This window comes from Chiloscyllium punctatum, chromosome 1 (assembly GCF_047496795.1).
Source record: "Chiloscyllium punctatum isolate Juve2018m chromosome 1, sChiPun1.3, whole genome shotgun sequence".
Lineage (NCBI taxonomy): Eukaryota > Metazoa > Chordata > Chondrichthyes > Orectolobiformes > Hemiscylliidae > Chiloscyllium > Chiloscyllium punctatum.
Window position 1 is genome coordinate 104,349,313 of NC_092739.1, and position 22,916 is coordinate 104,372,228.

General features: G+C 39.6%; 1 pseudogene; it reads right to left on the bottom strand.

Moving 5' to 3' along the window:
- Positions 1-22,916, bottom strand: part of LOC140479462 (NAD(P) transhydrogenase, mitochondrial-like) — a 184,778-nt pseudogene that overhangs the window by 90,183 nt on the left and 71,679 nt on the right.

Genomic DNA, 22,916 nt, shown 5'->3' on the forward strand with positions numbered 1-22,916 from the left:
GGTAGTTATCATGTGAATAATTCATAAAATATTTTGGTTCAGAACTTTTCAACTAAATCTATTAAAGAAACACTTGTAAGTCATAAAATAATTTATCTGAATGTCAATGCATTTAACTGAATTCACGGTATTAACACAAAAAGACAGGGTGGATATGGTAAACTATTTCCACTGGTTAGGGATTCTGGAACGAGGGGGCATAGCCTGAGAATTAGGGCCAGATTGTTCCAAAGAGATGTTAGGAAGCACCTCTACTTACAAAGGGTGGTAGATGTTTGGAGCTGTCTTCCACAAAAGGCAATGGTTGCTGTATCGGTTGTTAATTTTAAATCTGACATAAGATATATTTTGTCAAGTAAAGGTATTAAGGGAAAAGGGCCAAAGGCAAGTATAGGAAGTTAGGCTACAGGTCAGCCATGATGTCACTGAGTGGTGGAACACGTTCGAGGGACTGAATGGCAGACTTCTGTTCCTATTTTTCTATCTATTAACGTACCTGGAATGGAACACATTCTCATTCTCCCATTCCATATGCTGGAGCAAGTTAGGAATGGAAAATCTCAAGCAGTTTTTCATACTCTTGTGTCATTTTCTGTGCTTTTTAGTGCTACATCATTCTCCTGTAATCAACAATTTACTGCACAGACAATATAAATACAAGATCAAGAGCAATCAGGAATGAGCCAATAATAGAACCATCAGTATAGGAACATAATAATTTGATTTAATATTTTGTTTTCTTAGATAACAGCCCAAGGCTACTGTTGAATTGTGGTGAGTCCATTTACTCTTTGTCATATTAACAAAATATGCCAGAACTGTATATTCTCTTTCCTTTGCTTCCTCCAATATAAAGGACTATGATTTCAGTCTATTCTGAGTTTTTGGTGCATTTTCTTATCTTTGCATGGGAGGTAGGGCTCACTGGCAAAATCAGCTTTTGTTGCCCACCCCCCTCACTGTCCTTGAACTGAAGGCTTTGTTGTAGGTCTAGAGTCAGGTAGGTCAGCCAAACCAAGTAAGGAGAACAGATTTTGTTCAGAACACTAGTGAGCCAGATGGTGTTCCAAATTTTACTGAACTCGAATTTTCACCACCCACCTTGGTGTGATTTAAACTGCTGATCCCAGAACATGGGTCTCTGAATTTATAATCTACTGATAGTACCACTGTACCACTGCATGTTTCTTTGTAGGTAATTTCACATTTCCTTTACTGTATCCCTGAGTACCTGTAATAGAGGACGGAGCTGAATATTGCCGTGACATTTCAGCTGATGTCTGGATGCACACTCGATGAGTGACGAAATGGAAGTGCCTTCTGTCTGCTGACCTACTGCTTCACTGCCAGAAAACCCTCATTTAGAAAAACCCAGCTCGATATCAGGATTTAAGACAAATGTAAATTCAAGGACTCAAATTTTATAAGTGGTTCATGTTTCTATGAGGTACAACTAAATGACCTAGGAAGTGGAAACGGTTGAATGCTGCAGCTCCAGAATATCAATCCTCTTTCCCAAAGACGTTCCCCCACCACATGCAATCCACTCTCCACCATTCTTGCCATTTGGTACGGGTTACCCTTCTTCTCAAATGCTGACATTTTTGAAAATATCCAATCTTCCATTGCTTTCTTCAAACTGCATCACAGGATCAGACTGCAAGAAAGTGTTCTAGCCTCTTAAATATCTGAGATGGGTCGGGCATGACGGATTAAGGCACCTGTTCTGCATGCAGCATGCATGGGTGGGTTGACCATTAATGTTAAAGTTGAGATTGATAGATTTCTGTTGACTAAATGGCATTAAGGGCTATGAGGAAAAGTTGAATCCGATTAGCCATTTTCATGGAACAGGCTAACTGGCCTACTTCTATTAGTGTAATTGCAAGTACTTGTTGCTGATGTTAAGTATTATGTGGTGCTATCATCACTCACCCTCAACATTACAAAATATAGTTGACAAATCTTTGTAAACAATGGCATGTAAACAAAAAAAAAGAGAAGTAAACCTGGTGGTGAGGAGCAGATTTACATATTCAGTTCACAGAGGTCTCACCTGCTCAATAGGATAATTATTGATCAGAGCAACCTCCAACAAAAGCCATACCAGGGAACAGATACAGGTAATTATATTCTGGGGGATCAGTGGGTCGTTTAAACATGTCCAGCATCTTCGTAGTAACTAAAAAACCACCTAAAGTGAACAACAGCAGAAAAATATCAAAGAACACAAATTAAATTATGTCTGTTGTAACAAACACCTTTAAAATTGCAAAAGTTTATGATGAAACAACCAACAAAACGAGCAGGCAAAAGATGCCATGGGTTTCAGTGAAATATGTCGGCCCCAGACACCAAGTTTAAAACATTGGTTAAATTAATGTCGCACATTTTGCACATTCTTCTCATTTTCACCACTTGATCTACCATTATCACAGTCTTTGTGTCAAATCTTTTCATTATTATTTGCTCTGTTCACTTTCGTAAATGACAGGCAGGTATAGTGATTAGACACATGACAGATGCAATTTCATGCAGAGAAGAATGAGCCAAGGCAACACAAACTGAATGATACAATTTCAAGAGGCTACAAAAAAGTAGAGGCCAGGCCATGTATGTGTATAAGTCTTTGAAGGTGGCAAAATGAGGAGTCTGTTTGAAAGAGCAGCTAGGAACCTTTATTTTATTAATTAATAATATTATTAATAACAAAATAATAAAGTTATGCTTTCTATACACTTCTTACAATAATGTTCAAAAGCAGGAAACTATATGGCCAATTAGCTTAAAACCTGTCATAGGGAAAATAGTAGAAGCTATTATGTAAAAAGTTATAACAGGACACTTGGATAAAGGTAATCAGGTAGAGTCAACATGGTTTTGTGAAAGGGAAACCTTGTTTGAACAATCTATTAGAGTTCCTTGAAGTGGTACCATATGCTTTAAGTAAAGAACTGGTGGATATACCATGCTTAATGACTCTGGAAGGCATTTGCTAATTTGCCACATTAAAGGTTATTATGGAAAATAAAAACCCATGATGTACAGGGTAGCATTTTGGTATAGATAGAAGATTGGTTATCTAACCCGAAGCATAAATGGGTCTTCTCACACTGGCAAGTAGGAATGAGTGGTGTTCCAAAGAGCTTGTGTTGGGACCTTAACTGTTTACCATTTATATAAATGATTTAAATGAAGAGACCAAAGGAGGCTACAGAAAGATATTGTTAGATTAAGTGAGTTGACCAAGTTGTGGCAAATAGAGTCTTATACAGGAAAATGTGAAAATGTCTATTTTGACAGAAAGCATAAAAAAAAGTTATCTAAGGAGTTACACAGCCTGAGATATAATAGGATTTGTGTGTCCTCATACATACGTTGTAGAAGGTTACTGTGCACATACAGCATGTCATTAGGAAAGCAAATAGACTGTTACTGTTTAACGCATGGGGAGCTAAATACAGAAAAAGGGAAGTTTTGCTTCAGTTACATATGACACCAGTGAGACCACATCTCAAGTACCGTATGCACTCTAAGAAAGAATGATAATGCACCGAACTTCCATAGAACAACCCCATAATTCCACATTTACCACCTAGCTCACAAGCCTACACATCCCTCGACACTATGGCAATTTAGAATTGCCAATCCAACTAACCAACATACCTTTGGTCTGTGGGAGGAAATCAAAGCATCCAGCAGAAATCCAACAGACACGGGGAGAATGTGCAAACTCCACACAGACAGGCACCCAAGGCTGGAATCAAACCAAGGTCCCTGGAGGTGAGGCAGCAGTGCTAACCGCTATACCACTGTACTGCCCAAGAGGTTATGTAGGTTGGGCACATACTTATTGGAGTTTAGAAGAATGAAAGATATAAGATTCCTGGGAGGCTTGACAGGGTATATATGGAGGGGTTGTTTTCCCTTGGGGGAGAGTCTAGGAACAGAGAGGTTAATCTCAGAGTAAGGGGTTACACATTTAAGACAGAGATGAGGTGGAATCCCTTCTCTCCAGAATGTTTCAGCCAACCCAGAAACTCTGAGCTCACTACTTGCAGCATTGCATGCATCAGGAGTTAGAAGTCTGAGAAGTGGAATGTGCATTAAGGACACAAAGAGAGTATTGTGGACAGAGATGATGAGGGATGGTGTGAGTTGGTATTTGGATGAAGGTCAGCGTGAGTGATGGCTGTTTGGAGAGAAACAAATGTGTAGAACTGCAATGTATGCCACAGAAAAGGGATGCTGTGCAGGAGAATATTGGGGAAGACAGATAATAACAGATGCCACATGCAAGTGGTATGAAAACTTAAAGAAGTCAACAGTAAGGTCATTGAAATTTGTCTGAAGTTATATCCGGGTCCTGGGTACCATGATCGTGCCACTGGCAGCCTCTGCACCCTGCAGCCAAGCCTGTTCACTTTGGGTGGCAGGTCATTTTCTCGCCACCTCGAGAAGAAATAGTAAATTCCTTATAGCCCTCACACCCCACCATCACAAACTCTTGGAACAGTCAGAGATGCAGGCTTTTTACAAATCTGCCACCCACACTTTTGCCTTCAGTGCCACTCAGAAGCAAGTGTCCCTGAAGGAATGAGACACTTCCAGTATCAGTGTCTCTGGTAACCACTCAGAGAGGCTGTGCACATCAATCAGCATGTGGACCCATTGATAGTCAGTTCCAGAGGTCAATGTTGTGCAATGACAGAGTATGGGTCATCATTGCTTGAAGTCTACTAACAAAACAAATGAGATCCTGACTTGCTTCTGGGGCTGGGTACAGGCTTGTTGAGGGAGGATTCTGCTCCTGGTGCGGTGTGGTGGGAATGGAGCCACTTGTGGTTGCAGGATGATTTTGAGGGGACTGCAAAGAATGTGGTCCCCTACAGCATTCAGGCATCCCACAAATGAAGGGACAGCAAGATGCCCAAAATGGTGAAAGGCACAAAATATTTTTCTTCTGTTTTGGATACAGAAGATAATGTCTGGTCAGCAGATTTGGGACTGCTGCTTACAATGCATCAAATGCCCAAAGTCCTGGTGCATCAGCTGCACACAGGCACCAAGAAATACAAACAGCATTTGACAAGGTAGAAGTTTAAAAGGGTCATCATGAGTATAACTTGTATTGGTGCTCGCTATCAGCAAAATCTTTAAGCTGTCAAAGTTAATTTTTATAAACTTATTTACTAGGCATCTGTTTTCCTTTAAAAGAATGATTAAAAGTATTTCAAACTGGGATATTATCGTTATGCATCATGCAGGCATATACATTTACAAGGAAATATATTCAGCATATGTGGTGATCAAATAGGAGTGTGCACAAAATAGCTAACAGAGATTAAAGTAATGAGTTTAATACTTTTTAGATACTCTTATTTCTTATGAACAAAATCTTGCTTTGATACAGCATTAACAATGTCAAAACTATCTCGTGGTGACTTACCTTAAACTGCACCTTCACAACCACAGAAGTGCCTTTATAAATGAAATACTTGGGAAGTACAGGCACTGGTTTAATAGAGGAAACGTGGCAACCAATTTGCATACAACAAGCTCCCAGAAGCGACAATGCAAAAATAACCAAATTGTTTGTTTGCAGGTAATTTTGTTGTTTCACAGTGTTCCAAAAGTGAAAATGGTACTAAGCAGGGACAAGAATCTGGAGAGGTAACCAAAAACATATGGGGTGAGTTTTGAGGAAGCCTGTAAAGAAGAGGAGATAGGTAGTAAAGTGTAGAGAATTCTGAATTGTTGCTGAACATATTGTACAGCTGAGATGGCTAAAGTGTCTGACTCTGAAAGTTGAGAATGCAAACGAGAGGTGATGGAGTCAAGGAAAGAACAGACTGGCATGAAAAATGAGGAATGACTGCAGTGAGTAGGGCAAGTTGAGTCAATGAAAGGAGGAACATACTATGAGATGTGAGGAGCTTTCGGAATTGGCAAGGTTCTTGGATAGGAGGACAGTTGTAGATAAGTTGAAGTTAATGTAAGGTAAAGCCTGGAAAATGACAAGAAATGGTTGGGCAAATCCAGTCCAGTGGTCACAAAGGCAGAATGAGTGTTCCTAAAGGTGACAGATGGATGTAGGCAGTCTTTACAATGGAAATTATACTGGGTTTGACACTCACTTGTGATCAAGCTGGATAATGAGGTAGCAGATGCTAAACTGGCCATCAGCCTGGAAAATTCATACATCTGGGATGTGATTGTGGCATTTTTTTTGAAGGAGAACCGAGCAAGATAGCTTCCTCTAATCAAATATTGCTGGACTGGAGAACATTTGTTTTACCATGTCTTATGTTAGTTATGATATGGAGGTGCCGGTGTTGGACAAGGGTAGACAAAGTCAGAAATCACACAACACCAGGTTATAGTCCAACGGGTTTATTTGAAATCATAAGCTTTCAGATCGCTATTCCTTCATCAGGTGGAGTGATAATTCACCTGACAAAGGAGCAACAACTTCGAATAGACCTGTTGGACTATAACCTGGTGTTGTGTGATTTCTGAGTTTATGACACTTAGGAAACTTAAATTATACAATATTACTTTGGGAACTGTTGCCCGGGAAATTTTTATTTTATTTAAACTAGATACATGGCACTCCTAAAATGAACCTTACCAGCAATATTAACTGAGGAAATAAAAGCTGCCACCAAAGTAAAACATTCTGGAATATTCCTTGGTGTGTAACTGCCTCCCATCAATGATAGCCCACCAACTGCAGTCAAACCTGTAACAAATTAAGGAGGATGCAAGTTCAGTGTTATCATCATTTTACTCAAGCAAACATTACAGAATCACAGAACTGTTATGGCACAGAACAAGGCAATTTGGCACACTGTGCCTGCACCTGTTCTCTTATCTAGTGCCCATCTTTTGCCTTTCCTCCACTTCTCTCCAAATAACCATCCAATGCCCCCTTGAAGGTCTCAACTGAACCTACCTCCACCACATTTCCAGGATGGGTATTCTAACCCAAACTACTTGCTGTGCGAAAGAAATTTTCTCTCATCATTGCTTCACTTGCAAATCACTTTAAACTGAAAATATGAATTCCTCTCCTTTATTTGTCAACATTTGGAAAGCTTTATCCTATGAAACCCAACAAGTATTTGAGGTCTGGGAATCAAGGGTCACGGAGAGAAAGTGGGAGAATGGGGTGGAGAAACGTATCAGCCACGATTGAATGGCGGAGCAGACTTGATGGGCTTTATGGCCTAATTTCTGCTCCTATGGCTTATGGTTACCCATCTCTGCACTTCTATCTTAACCGCAGATTCAGGCTTGCAGCAGGGTTCCTGTGTGACTATCGATTATTCTTCCTCAAAGGGTTTTGCTTGTACAAGTGACTCAAGACATCTGAGTAACTCAACTACACATCAGAAACACAAACTGTTATTGTGTCACAGTTTCCCATCCATTGCATCATCATCATTATAATCTCCATGCAAGCCAGAAATTCCTAGAAAGCCAAGGTTTTAAGCTGAATTTGTTTCTGGCAGTGTAATGTCAGATGTTAAGTCAGTCTTTCTGCTAAAAGGCATGTCATGCTTTGTCCAGTATTTTAATTACAGGTTACTTGCTTCTTGTCTTCAATCATCTAGTTTACCACATCACTTCAGACTCTCTGATTATGGTACCTAAAATATAAGTAGGAAAAGCATCTCCTTTATCGAATCTCAGGGTCAAAGGAAGGGCAGTCTATTAACGTATTTAAATGTTGATCCTGCAATTGCCCTAGGATTTATCTTTGCTGCAAATTTCCTGCCTATCAATCTTGTTCCTATTCTGACATCTACTCTTTTGTTGATACAGCTATACTTCCTGTTATTCTTCGTTTTCATGAAAATGTTTCCCTCGTGGGACATACACATCACTGGTTGGCCAGCATTTATTGCCCAACCCCAGTCTGCGTGTTAATGGTGTAATATCTGGCTGAGAGCTAGCCTACTGTGAGGGTCACAACTCTAAGGACAGTTAGTTAAAACCCTTGTACTGCTGGTAAAAGGAGAAACTCTCTCTCTCTCCCCCTATTTTTGTGGACTGTGAGCCAGCTATTGCCAAGATATTAACACAGAAGAGTTTTTATCAACTCCCATACAATCATACAATTGACTGCTAAATAACCAATGTCATGAATACTGCTAACATCAACTGCTACCACTAAACATTCAACTATCTGCTCTTCTTGAACAATTCAGAGACTGATTTTTTTTTTGTCTTTTATCTCTTTTACCTCACCTCCTATTATGAAACACCGTGCGTTTATGAATTGCATTGCTATCTCCTCTCAAGTTTAGTAATTAATAAACTCTTTTTTTTGTAAATTCAAGTGAGCATGGTTATATTGACTTCTTTTAAAATATAAGCTCATTTGGGACCAAGAGAAGGATGCCAAAAGGGAAGGGATCCTTTTATAATTAACATTGCTGTGATCAACTGAGCACGATATGTGAATAACCACAGTGAGTCAGTTCACCCCTCCCCATACAGAAGCTCTAGTGCCCATCTTTTGCCTTTCCTCCACTTCTCTCCAAATAACCATCCAATGCCCCCTTGAAGGTCTCAACTGAACCTACCTCCACCACATTTCCAGGATGGGTATTCTAACCCAAACTACTTGCTGTGCGAAAGAAATTTTCTCTCATCATTGCTTCACTTGCAAGTCACTTTAAACTGAAAATATGAATTCCTCTCCTTTATTTGTCAACATTTGGAAAGCTTTATCCTATGAAACCCAACAAGTATTTGAGGTCTGGGAATCAAGGGTCACGGAGAGAAAGTGGGAGAATGGGGTGGAGAAACGTATCAGCCACGATTGAATGGCGGAGCAGACTTGATGGGCTGTATGGCCTAATTTCTGCTCCTATGGCTTATGGTTACCCATCTCTGCACTTCTATCTTAACCGCAGATTCAGGCTTGCAGCAGGGTTCCTGTGTGATTATCGATTATTGGGATATCCTGTCTGGAACCATAACAAAGTGGGGAGCCTCACCCAGGGTATGCTCATAACTCCTTGCTTCTGAACCTCCAGGCCTCCCTCCTTTCATGATCACTAACCCACTAGACCACCAACACCCAATATTGCGCCCCTATTCCATGGCTGCTCCTCCATCGTGGGAGTTAGGGACTTGTTAGATTAATCCATAGTACTATTGAGTACTAGAGGTACCAGCTTCAGATTGGCTCACAGCTCTGGGGGGCCAAGACTACACCAGTCAGGGCTTCACACAGGCACAAAGCCAACCAGCCACTGATTAGTTGCTTGATGTTGGAAGGTCTGGCAGGTTTTCAGATCCTAACATTGTGTAGGTTCCTCTGCTGATCTCACTCACATTTACACTTAGCCCAAAGAATGGAAGGATCACCCCATTTACCACAACTGAACTTTGGCAGTTAGACGCTATAGCCGTCATCCCAAACCATTGTCCATACCACCACTGTGTGAACTCAGGACTTCCACCCAATGTCATAGCCCCTTATAACCCCAATGTCAACTCAAGGATCCCATTCCAACTCCATGATCCCTCATTAAAGACCATAACGTTTCAAGAACAGGCTTCTATGATAGTCCTGTGCATGTCTGACTGACAGCCCAGACTCAAAAGGATATTCTCAATGAGGTTTGTTCTGACAGCTGGAAAAAAAAACTGTTGTCTTTGCTTGACTGACATCATTAAGTGGTTACAATAATTTGTTATTTCTTCTGTGTTCCATTTTGTCAATGCCCCAATTATTTTTTGCACAAAATTAACAAGTGTGAAGTATTTGAAGCCTCTTAGTTGCTTTCAATCTAATGGCCCTTCTGATGACCAATTCCAAATGTCTGTAAGAAGAACAATTTCTTTCAAAAGAAAATTTATGAATGTTTGTTGCTTGTTTTCTGGGCAGATCTCTACATGCTGTTATAATTGCATAGTTAACTGGTTCTGCACCTAGCATATACTTGGTGAATGAGCTCAGAGGAATTATGATTCAACACGAAAGGTATGAGGGGCTGGGGAGGGTTATGGTTGTTGTAGTAGCAGTAGGATTTGAGTTGATATGGAATCGACATAAAGAAGACACTATGAACTTACCTTTCAAAAGCTTCCTGAATTCAAGCCATGCTTCACAGCCTCAAAGTGGAGCCATGAACTATGATTCAATCAGACGCTGGCCCAACTCTACACAACTGCATGGAGCCAGGAGAAGCACTCACTGGGTATGGTCAAATTCTGCCCCAAACTTTGTTTACAAATTTGCTGACAACATCACCATTGTAGGTCAGATTTCAAACAGGATACAGGAAAATGATTGAGTGCTTAGTGGCATGGTGTCAGGATAATCTCTCAACCTCAGCAAAATAAAGGAGCTGGTCACTGGTTTCAGGAAGTGCAGTGGAGGGCACACCCCTTTCTACATCAATGGTGCGAAGGTAGAGATGGTTGAACACATTAAGTTCCTGGGAGTGGTGATTACCAACAATCTGTCCTGCTCCACCCACACTGAAGCAACTATCAAAAAAGCACAACAACTTCTTTCCTTCCTCAGGAGGCAAAGGACATTGTGCATGTTCACAAGGATTCTTACCAATGTTTATACATGCACCATGGAAAACATTCTATCTGGATGTATCACAGCAACTGCTCTTCCCAAGACCACAAGAAACTACAGAGAGTTGTGAACAGAGCCCAGTCCATCACACACACCAGCCTTCCATCTGTTGACTCTGTCTATGCTTCCTGCTGCCTTGGGAAGGTAGCCAAAATAATCAAAGATCCCTCCAACCCCGTTTATACTTTCTTTCACCCTCTTCTTTTGTGCAGAAGATATAGAAGTTTGAATACAGTTACAAACAGATTAAAGAACAGCTTCTTCCCCTCTGTTATCACACTTTTGAATGGACCTCTCAAATGTTTATTCTCAGCTTTATCTCCTCTCTCTCTCTCTCTCTCTCTCTCTCTCTCCAACCTCTCTGTGACTGTACACTGTATCCTGCACTCTGTTCTGCTAACCTGATGCATTTTGCATGTTTTGGTCTGTCTGTAAACCGTACAAAACAACACTTTCCACTGTATCTCGGTACATGTGACAACAATAATCCCTCAATCAGATGTCTAATCTCCACAATGGAACTGCCCAGGTTAGGAGTGCAAGGCATCACTCACTACCCGAACTGTACTGATTCCACAAAAATAAGCTTTCATCTCAAACCAGCAAGATAAATAATGTCATATGGGTTAAAATGCTCACAGTAACACTTAACAGTTTGTTTTAATAGCAACATATGGAGAATTGCTTCAATAAAAGCAGAAGTGCTTACCTGAGATGGCATTAGTAACAGACATAAGAGGGGAGTGAAGGACTGGTGTGACTCCCCAAACAGTATGATAATCAACAATTCCAGCCAGTCCAAACATAGACACCATCTGCAGGAATGCATCAGTTGGTGCAGAGATTCCGAGTGCCACCAAACCAGTTAGACCTATGAGTGAATATTAAATTTACTGAATCAGTAACAAATAGGTAAGGAGGATGGGGGCATGGGTTAGGGTGGAAGGGAAGCTGAGTAGTAATAAAACATAGGTCTTCTATTCAAATCATACAGGTCATAACTGAAGCCCTTTCATAGAACTCCTATAGTGTGGAAACAAGCCCTTCAGCCCAACAAGTCCACACTGACCCTCCAAAGAGTATCCCGCCCAAACCCATTCCCCATTACTCTACATTTACCCCCTGACTAATGCACCTAACCTACACATCGCTGAACACTATGCGCAATTTAGCATGGCCAATTCACTTAACCTGCACATCTTTGGATTGTGTGAGGAAACTGGAGCACCCAGAAGAAACGCACGCAGACACGGGGAGAATGTGCAAACTCCACACAGACATTCGCCTGAGGCTGGAATCAAACCTAAATCCCTGGCACTGTGAGGCAGCAGTGCTAACAACTCAGCCATCATGCCACCCATGTCTTTAATAGACATGGATAATGTAAAGTCCTCAATTTGCCCTATTTTACCTTAATGGAAAATTGAGAGCACCTGGAAACAGAGGAGAATTCAAGTTTCTGTGCAGGTACCATTAATTTCCAGTTAAATGAATCATGAATATTATAGCATCAATGTACACAAGGTCGAACAATTTGTGTTAAAAAGCTGTCAAAGACTGGGGTATGTAAAGTTAGCTGTCCCACTTCATCCATGATTCTTTCACTGACTGCTACAGACAGCTAATGCTCAAAGGTCTGAATTGTATCCAGTGGTAGTTAGTCAAAATCCTAAATGCCCAAGTTCACCAAAGCATAACTAAAATATTGCATTAACCTGTGCACTGCTAGGGAATTACACCCTTGGTACCACAGCAAAGTCTGCAAAAACCATTTGTTTAAGAATGCTGTAAGTAAAATCACACACTCAATCAGCTCAGGAACAACCAGTACTTATTTCAATCCAAAACCAAACCGGAAATTGCTGGAAAAACTCAGCTGGTCTGGCAGCATCTGTGTAGAGAAAGCAGAGGTAATGTTTCGAATTCAATGACTCTTTTTCAGAACCAGGTTTACAACCTTGAAATTGTGATCCTTAGTTACTGACATACAAACTAGTGGAAACAGAATATTCTTCTTTACGCTGTTAAAATTGTTCATAATAAGGCCACTCATAATCTTCTCTGGTCCAATTTCTTTAATCTTTACTTCATCGTGCAGCTGATTCAGTCTCTATGTCATTCCTTGAATACTGATAATAAAGCTGTTCACTCATAAAATCAAAAAATACATAGTAAAACAGAGAAACCGTAATGGGAGTAATTTGAATTCACAATTAATTTAATAAATTATTAGTCCAGACCTCTGGATAATCCAATAACACACATGAAATAAATCTTCCAAGGCCAGCAGCCCATCACCGATCACCCTTTATTTACAAACTCAAAACTTTATAGCACTGCCTCTCACTCAGCCAGCCATTCAGGGGCTCAAGATGCCTGATATTTACCCTTTTATATCAGACAGAGTTCCCTGATTCGACAGATTAACAGTCCCAGTCAGGAAGCGCATATTCTCTGAGGTCCAGCTGGCTGACCTCATTACAGTCACTACAGCATGTCCTGCAAATTTCACCAAGGCAAATTGTAAATCTGAATTCACTAAATCTGAATTAACCTATGTATCTAGATATAAATAGAAAGCAGGAGACAACAGCTTCGTTTCACTTGGAGGTCGCCACTGATGATGTTACCTAGCCAGGTAATGAAACGTCTGGATATCAAACCTATAGCTCAGCAAGCAAACCTACACCCTATGTATCGCAACATAGGTGTAACCAATTTATTAGAACTCTTTGAAGGAATAACATATACTATGGATAAAGGGAAGCCTGTAAACAAACTTTACTTGGATTTAAAGAAGGCACTTCATGAGGTCCCACATCAAAGATACTGCAGAAAATTAAAGCTCATGTTGTAGGGGTAACGTATGAACAAGGATCGAAGATTGGCTGGCTAGCAGAAAACAGAATATGTATAAAAGCATCATTGTCTGATTGGCAGGATGTGATGAGTAGAGTCCCACATCGAGCTATGATGTTGCCTCAGTATTTTATAGTTTATTTCAGTGACTTACATAAAGGGAGCAGAGACATAATAGTTACATTTGCAGACAAAACCAAGAAATGTAAAAAAGTATGTTGTGAAGAAACATAAGGAAGTTGCAGAGAAATACATATCGGTTGAGTGAGTGGGCAAAAATTTGGCAGATGCAGCAGCATGTGGGAAAGTGTGAAGTTATTTACTTAGGCAGGAATTAAAAACAACATACTATTTAAACAAAGAAATACTGCAGAATCCAAGATGCAGAGGAATTTAAATGTTCTGATATAAGAGTTGCAAGAAGTTAGTATGTAGTATGTAATCAAGATGGTTCATGGCATGCTATCTGTTATTATAAGAGGAAAAAAAATCAAACGCAAAAGAAAAGACAGAGCAAGACATTGCAGATGCTTTAACTGTGAAATAATTTTTTTTTACAAACTTCAGTTATAGTGGCCATTGGTGAGACCAGATCTCAAATGCTATGTGCAGTTTTGTTTCCTTATTTAAGAAGGATATAAATGAATTGGAGGAAGTTCAGGGAAGTGATAGTTCAGAGGAATTGACATCTTAGTTGTTTGCCATTTCAGTAAGCCTTGCCTTCAAGCTAACATTTCTATGCTGGGCTTGCTGCAAAGTTGTATCGAAGCACAACAGAAGCTCATTTTCTGCTGAAACACTTTACAACCTTGAGGTCTCGCCATTAAATTCAGAAACTGAGCACGTTTTGTCTGTTCTTCAAGTGTATTTTTAACATTTTCCTCGCGCCCCAGCCCTCCACATCTCCCACAACCTTGTTTTGTTTGTTTCTTGCTCTTGATAGAAAGGACTCATTCGTTCCCTTTCACACCTGAATTTACACACATTTTACTTCTCTTTTTCTCTTTCAACACTCCTTGTCTTTTGCACTGGGCTACTACGTAAGACCTCGTTCCTCCTCTTCCTCAATAAAGAATATTTTCCAATGCCTTTCAGTTCTGAAGAAGTTATAACAGAGTCCAAACATTCACTCTGTTTTTCCCTCCACAGAAGCTGCCAGACCTGCTGAGTTTCTTTTTTTAAATTTTTTTTTGGTTTTGTATCTGATTTTATTTTACCAGATTCATACTTGAAATGAACAGTTGTCTTGTGGACAAAGTGGACAATCTGGGCTTGTTTCCACTGGAACTTAGGCAATTGAGGAGGGACTTGATTGAAGTATAGAAGACCCTGAATGTTCTTTACAAGGTGGATCTGGAAAGGAGATCAGTCCAGAACTAGGGGGCACCTTTTTAAAAATAGGGGTAGGCCTTTCAAATGAACATTTTTTCTCTCAGAATTATGTGACTTTGGAATTCTCTGCTGTAAAAGCTAGTGGAGGCGGGGTCATTGCATATGTTTAAGACAGAAGTACATAGATTCTTGTCAGGCTAGGGAATAAAAAGGTTTTGGGGGCAGATGAGAATGTGGAATTTGAATCACAAACAGATCAGCCATGATTGTACATAACTGAATCTTGATAAATTCTGAATCTTTCTGCACCCTCTTCAGCGGCTAACAAGCCAAGGGATTACACAGTGAATGGTAGGATCCTAGAAAGTGGCGAACGTTAAAGAGTCTCTAGTGTGCATTTCCACAGATCCTCAAAGGTAGCAGGCCAGGAAACAAGATGGTAACGAAGATGTTTGAAATGCTTCCTTTATTAGAAGAGGCATAGAATACAAGAGCAACACGGTTATGCTGGAAATGTGTAAAATACTGGTAGGCCACAACTACAATACTGCATACAGTTCTGGTCATCACATTATAGGAAGGATGTGATTACACTAGAGAGAGTGCAGGGGAGATTTATCAGGATGCTGCAAGGGCTGGAGGGTCTAAGCCATTAGTAAAGATTGAATAGGCCGGGGTTGTCTCTTCTGCAGCAGTGAAGATTGAAAGGAGACCAGATAGAGATGTATAAGATTAAAGACACAGATAGGTTGGTTAGGAAGGCACTTTAATCATTAGCAGAGCAGTCAATAATCAGACATAGATTTATGATAAGAGGAAGGAGGCTAAGTGGAGAGTTGAGAAGAATTTGTATCACTCAGAGGGAGATGGAGTCTGAAATGCACTGTCTGAAAGAGTATTTAGATATTGTATTTGCATTTTAATAGTTTCGAGAGCTAAAGATCAAGGGCTGGAAAACGAGACTAGTGTAATCAGATCTTTGTTGATCAGCATGGATACAACGGGTCAAATGGCCTCCTTCTGTGATGTTAGTGTCGACTGCTTTCTGCAAACTCTGAAATTGTGATCTGTACACCCAAGTTTCGATCATGAGAACAGTTCAAGAAAAGCAGCAGTTTTAATACTGTAGTGTAAACCTTCCTCCAATCATTAAAAACAACCACTCATTACAACTCTGGTTCTTGTCACTCAGTTAATGCATTCCATGTTACCATTCTCCCTTTTACTCTGTGGCCTTCAACTTTTATGGATCTTTTAAAATATGTCTTTTGGAAGTCACTATACACACAATAGCAACATCCTCATCAATTATTTGTTGCTTCATCAAGAAACTGACTCGAGTTAGCCACTTTAACTTGAAAAAATCCATGTTGGTTTTCCCTAAATATCCAGTGCTTGTCCACGTGGCAATTAATTTTGTCACTTTCAAAGGCTTTTGTACAAACAAGGTTATACCATCTGACCTTGATAGCTTTTTTCCAGACCAGGGGTGTAAAATTTGAAATTCTCCAGTTCCACAAAGCCACCTCATGTTCAGAAATGGTAGAGTTGTAATTAAAGAACATCGAACATTACAGCACAGTATAGGCTCTTCAGCCCTCGATGTTGCACCGACCTGTGGAAGCAATCTGAAGCCTATCTATCCTACACTATACCATTTTCATCCATGTTTATCCAATGAAATTCTTGGCAAGGACATCTGGAAGGACAAAGACTTTGGGGTAGGACTGGGACAAAGAAAGCACTTACACCATCTACAGCTTATGAATCTGAACAGATGATTGCATAAGGGTTATGTAAGATGGGAGACAATGGAGTCAGTAGGAACATGCAGCCATATACAATGGTACCTCCATCACTGCCACAGCCCGAGCAACTGTTACTATAATCATCACCAGCACCAATGCCTCTGTGAAAACCGAGAGCATGCAGATGAAATGTACCCTGCTATTTAGGTTCTGCTGCCTGAGGCTATATGCCACCTTGTCTTGTAAGAGATGGGAACTGTGTCAGTGCAAATTGTTTAAGTGATGTGCCTGTCATAAAGAACAAAAGAACAATACAGCCTCCTGAGCCTGCATTGATTCCTGTTCCTTATTTACATCAGCTACTTATTACCCATTGGAGTTTCTATCCCTCAGTTTGCCTCCCATTCTTGTGTCTATCAATTCGTACATGTTTAAGATTGAATAGTTGGCAGCATATAAACACTGCGGAATGTGTGTGCCAGATTAAGAACAGTGCTAACTCTGAGAGTAAGATATGAGGGAAGCTATTGCGATAAATACTATGATTTATATAAATTTTTATTATAATTTATTGTACACTTGGGCTGTTGATTTCTGAGTCGGTAACTTGTGGGGTTTTTTTGTGGCTGAAGTTAAGAACTAATTTGTATTTCTGTGGACATTCTATTTCTTTTAAAATAGTTTTTGTTACATGGTTTTACAGTGAATAGGTTTTTGTGCACCACTAAAACGTTTTTTTTTAATCTTAGACTGTTTTGCGACCAAAAAGGAAATAATGGGGCATCAGTGGTTGAGATTTATGGAACTTTGTTTCCACAGAGGGTGGTGCATGAATGAAATGAGCTGCCAGAGGAAATGGTGGAGGTGGGTACAATTATAACACTTAAGTTTATGAGACACACTCATAGCTTCAAGAGGGAGAACTTTTTTTTAAACTTTGAGTGAGGCAGTTCTACGAAGTCCTTGGATGAGAATAGCTGTAGCAGCCAGTTTTCTTTAGAGGGAGAGGATACAGTAAACTAGATTACCTTAGAGTGGGGGCTTAATGTTAGACGATAAGTGTTGGGTTAAAACCCTGAACAGGTTACTTAAAGCAGAATACAATTAAGTTCAGATGTATAATAGCTCCAGGAAGAAGTTCCAGTTTATAAATTGAAATCACAAGTGATGTAAACATACCAGGTATTACTCTAGAGAACTCTTGAGTAAGCAATGTATTAGTGCTGTTTAGGGTTATATAATAGAAGTGTGTTTTGTGGGGTTTTTTTCAATTTAAAAGAGACTGTTTGGGGATTAGTGTGATTATATATTTTACTGTGTATTTTTAAAAATCTATAAATTGGTATCATTCTATTTTGTCTTCCTTTCTTTTGTTAATATCTTCCATTATATGGTTAAATCAAAATCTGTAAAATTGCATGCTTATCTTTCAGCAAAATACCACTTTGTTAAAACGACAGCAAATCACAATGTGATCTATCAAATCAGGTTGTCTAGTGGCGACCTCAGCTGGGACCATAACACCATGAATGTGAGTCATGGGTGTTGCTAAATTAGCAAATGAATAGATCAGTCAAAGGTTAATGGTTCCAGTGTAAAGGTGTAGCACGTAATGATATATTCACTGACTTTGACCGCTCATGAGAAGTCATTGAATTATTTTATTTATTCAAGTGATATGGGTGTCGTTTGCAAGGACAACATTTATTGTTCATTAATTTGAGAAGGCAGTGGTGACACATCTTCTTGAATCACTATAGTCCTTATGGTATAAGTACAGAGTGCTGCTCGGAAGGCCCTGGTAAGATTTTGACCCAGATACAGTAGTGATGAAGTTCCAAGACAGCACAGTTGTGACTTGGAGGGAACTAGCAGATACAAGTGCTCTGGTCATCTGCTGCTTTTGTCTTTCTAAATGGAAGAGTTCATGAATTTAGAAGATACTGTCAAAGGAGCCTTGGTGAGTTTCTGAGATGATCTTGTAGGTAGTACACACTGTTTGTCAGTGATGGAAGGAGTTTAAGGTGATTGATGGGTGTAAACCAAATTGAGTGCTTTGTTCTAAATGGTGTCAAAATCTTGAGTATTGTTGGAGCTGGTACTACACCTATTGAGGTAAATGGAGACAAGATTCTGGATTAGTGGTGCTGGAAGAGCAAAGCAGATTCAGGCAGCATCCGAGGAGCAATAAAATCGACGTTTCGGGCAAAAAGCCCTTGTAGATGATGGACAGCCTGCGGTGTCAAGAGATGAGTTACTCTTTGTAGAATTCTCAGCCTCTGACCTGCTTTTGTAGTCCTTATATGTATCACTAATCCAGCCATAACAATAACTCCCAGGATGTGCTGCACCTGGATACAGGAGGCTAGATTATTGATATTATAATAGCGATCCACATCCCCGGCTACTCAGTGTCTGTTTGGGAGGCCTCTTAGTTCCCTGTGGTTAGGGGACTTCCATCCTCCTCTCCATTCCTATAACAAAGCCTCCAGATACATCAGAGTACCCTGGACCTCTGAGCTGCCTTGTTGCACTCCATTGACTGAATTCCCCACACAAATCCACTTTTAAGAGGTGCAGGCTCACTTTAAGACTTGAAAAATAATCTTGTCATGTTAATCTAACAGAAACATAAGCCCCATACTAAAGTTTGCAGACACTCAGCCAAGCTATTAAAATCACTGACTGCATGAGGTTTGAATGCATCAAGAATAATAGACGTGAATTAATCACACCTCATATTCCTGTGTCTGTTTATGTCCCTTATGATCCCCAAGTGTTTTACCACCAGACATCGATACAGCGAACACAACATAATGTTGTTTTTTAAGGGTGTATTGTTTTAGAATTTACAGAAAGATGGTAACAAGAGATTTTACTGAGATATTTTATACTGATGTTGACAAATTTCTCTCTGATTCCAACAATAGCTCAGGTGTAACTAAAGTTTTGCCACTGACCCACATGACAATAGAAATCAAATGTAACAACACATGTAATTTTTGTTTTTCAAACCTTTCCTTGAAATCATATATATAGTGAGATATACTCAGCTGTTCATAATGTAAAAACCACATCTTTTTATTTGACTTTAATTTTGATTATGGGCAGAATTGAGAAAAGGACTATTCTACCCCACAAGACTAAGGAAGGAATTGCTGTACTTTTAAAAAGATGTAACACACGAAGTCGTGTTTGCCTTGTTGCTCTGTTCAAGTAGTAAGGCTATGTGTTTGTAGACATTCTGGTTACACTGATGTGTGTACAAAGTCAGATATAGCCAGCAACAGGTTGCTGAGTGGTTTGTGTATGCCAAAGGCCATCAACTGAACAACAGCTATCTGATTAGCATCTGGATAGCTGACAGCTTGTGGGTGTGAATGATACTGGCAGAAGCCTTTGGAATACTGAAAGGGTAGATGGTGTGTGGGTCTCCCTTCAGTAAATTATCTGAAGCCTGAAGAAAACTACATGTTTTATTTTTCTTACCAGTTGTTGTACACTACTGTTTTAAATGAATAAGTCAGAGACTTTACAATTTATATAACCATTGCTCTACACCTCCTGTGAAGAAATGAAACAACTGAAGGATTTGGAAAACTGAAGGACCCCTTCTTCAAATCCTAAGGACAGGCACCCTTGAGTTGCTTCCCTAATTTTTTTTATTTCCATTCATAAGACCAACATTTTTACCCAACTGTACTTGCCTATATGGGTGTGAAGGATGTTTTTAGAATGGGTTAAGAGTTTTAAATATTATGTTTTCTGTCAACAGTTGAAAGTTGTTTACCTATAGTTAATATCTATTTATTTGAAATAAATTGTAGTACTGGCTATGTACAAGAACCTGGTCTGTGCTTTTTGTTAATCTGAGTCCACTAGACAGGTAAACTGGGGTCTTTGCATATTTTAATAAACTGTTAACTTTTGTAATGAATCTGGGATTAATGAAGCTTGATTTCCAGTGTGTTATCCCAGTGAGATATGACAGTAAATTCAGGAAATAAAATAGTTGTTCATTACAAATCAATACCATTCTGAATTCTACATGAAATGCAGATAAATCATATAGATTAAAATCACTTTGTATTATTTAAGAAGCACTTAAGTAACAGTTTGATGGAGATGGTCACTGCTGGGTGTCAAGAGTTGATTAATGCTCAATTTGAATGAAGAGTATACAAGAGTTAAAAAGGGTGGCATATACTGTACTGATTTACACTCACCTCCTGTGCAAATGGCAGATGTGTTCATGGTTTTAACAAATGGAGAAACTGTTTCTTTTTTCTCAGTCTCTAGCTCAGGCTCCTTCTTAGATTATATCGGAGTACTTCCCGCAATATTCCGTGGTGGGGATGCTGGAAAGATCAGTTTCCCGTCCTGTTCATGGAAGAGGATTGGAAGAATTAAGTTAGCACACACATTTTGGACTGTAAGCCTAAACTATGTGCACACAGCTCATTTATCCAATGTATAGATGAGCTATGCAATGCAAGAGACGGTGACATTCAATCCCGGTTGTTGTCTGAGCAACAGTGGAGGTTTTACAGTTCTCTTTCTGAGTCCCTTTTTCTGAATGCTTCCCGAAAAGAAGTGTGCACTTCTGAATATCAGGTATGGACACTCTACAAGCTGATACTCTTTGCAAAGTTGAGGCAGAAACAATGGCCATTAGGGTAAAGTACAGCTAGATGGTTCACAGTTTTCAACTCTGCTGAACAAATGACTTCAACTCAAGTTTTGAGGTGAGAGGGCAGGAGAAAGCTGGCAGGAATTGCATTTTGGTATAACAAACAAGGATAGGGCTTATATAATTAATGGTAGGGCCTTAGGTAGTGTTGTGGAAGAGAGAGACCTAGCATCCTACATAGACAGGGTGGTTAAAAATGCAACTAGCACACTTGCCTTCATTGCTAAGTACTTTGAGATTAGGAGTTGGGAAGTCATGTTGAGGTTGTACAGGACATTGGTTAGGCCTCTGCTGGAATACTGTGTCCAGTTCTGGTTGCCCTGTTATAGGAAGGATATTATCAAGCTGGAGAGGGTTCAGAAGAGATTTACCAAGATATAGAGGTTTGAGTTTTAAAGAAAGGCTGGATAGACTGGGACTTTTTTACTGGAATGTAGAAGGTTGAGAGGCAACTTCATAGAAGTCTATAAAATAATGAGAGGTAGAGACAGAGTTACTGGTAGTTGTCTTTTCCCTAAGATGGAGGATTTCAAGCCCGGGGCCAATATTTAAGGCAAGTGGAGAGATATTTAAAGAAAACATGAGGGGCAAATCTTTTACACAGGGAGTAGCTCATGTGAGGAATGAACTTCATCAGAAAGTGGTGGATGTAGGTATAATTACAACAGTAAAAACAACATTTGGATAGGTACATGAATAGGAAAGATTTGGAGGAATATGGGCCAGGAGCAAGCAAGTGGGACTGGTTTAGTTTGGGATTATGTTCAGCATAGACTGGTTGGACCGAAGGGTCTGTTGCCGTGCTATATGATTCAATTACTTTATGAAAAGAATAAAATTGGTATCACTTTCTCCACACTGGGGATTTGTTGAAACACTGAAGGTAAAATAAAGTTTTGAAAGGAGCTTAATCTGATTGGATCCTCCAATAGAAATTACCCTGATTTTCATTTCTATTGCAAATGAATTTTATCCTTTAGCTCCTTCATGATAGGGTCTAATCGTTAAAGACTGGGGAAAACCCAGCACTTTTCTTCTCAGTGGTTAGAAAGAGAGAATTAATGAGGATCATTAATGTCATCAAAATAATAACCCTTAGATAATATTGTGTCCATGTAAAAAAAAAACAAAGGCAGTAATAAATTTCCTGGTATAATTTTGTCTTGTGCTTAATATCCTTGACATCTACAGAAAACCATCTGTTTCCATTTGTGACAACAGAAAAGACTGGACAAGGTGATAAAATAAGCTGTAACGGTTGTGGGGTTTCTGTTTGCATTCAGTGCTCACTTTCATCACCATAGTTCTTCGAACCACATGGTCCATTGTGCCATAATTAAACTCATCTTTCAAATCCAAGTTGAAGTTTTCTGGGTCAGGACTAACAGCTTTTAGAAGTTTTGTGATATTGTTGGGTACTATGTGCCGGACTGCGTAGCTGGTTGACTGGGAAGATCCATGTAACCAATGTGAGTAACCCCCTTAAAAAAAGGAGAGAAAGAAAAGCAAGTTATTTCTCATATTTTTGACAACGTGCTAGCAAACATATAAGTGAAATACTTTTCTCTCAACCCTAACAAGGTGAGCTACCAGAATGGCTAGCATTCATTGATTGTAGTCAAATGGAAGCCTGGAGTCCAGAACAAAAACACAATGAGTAAATCCATTCAAAGACAAG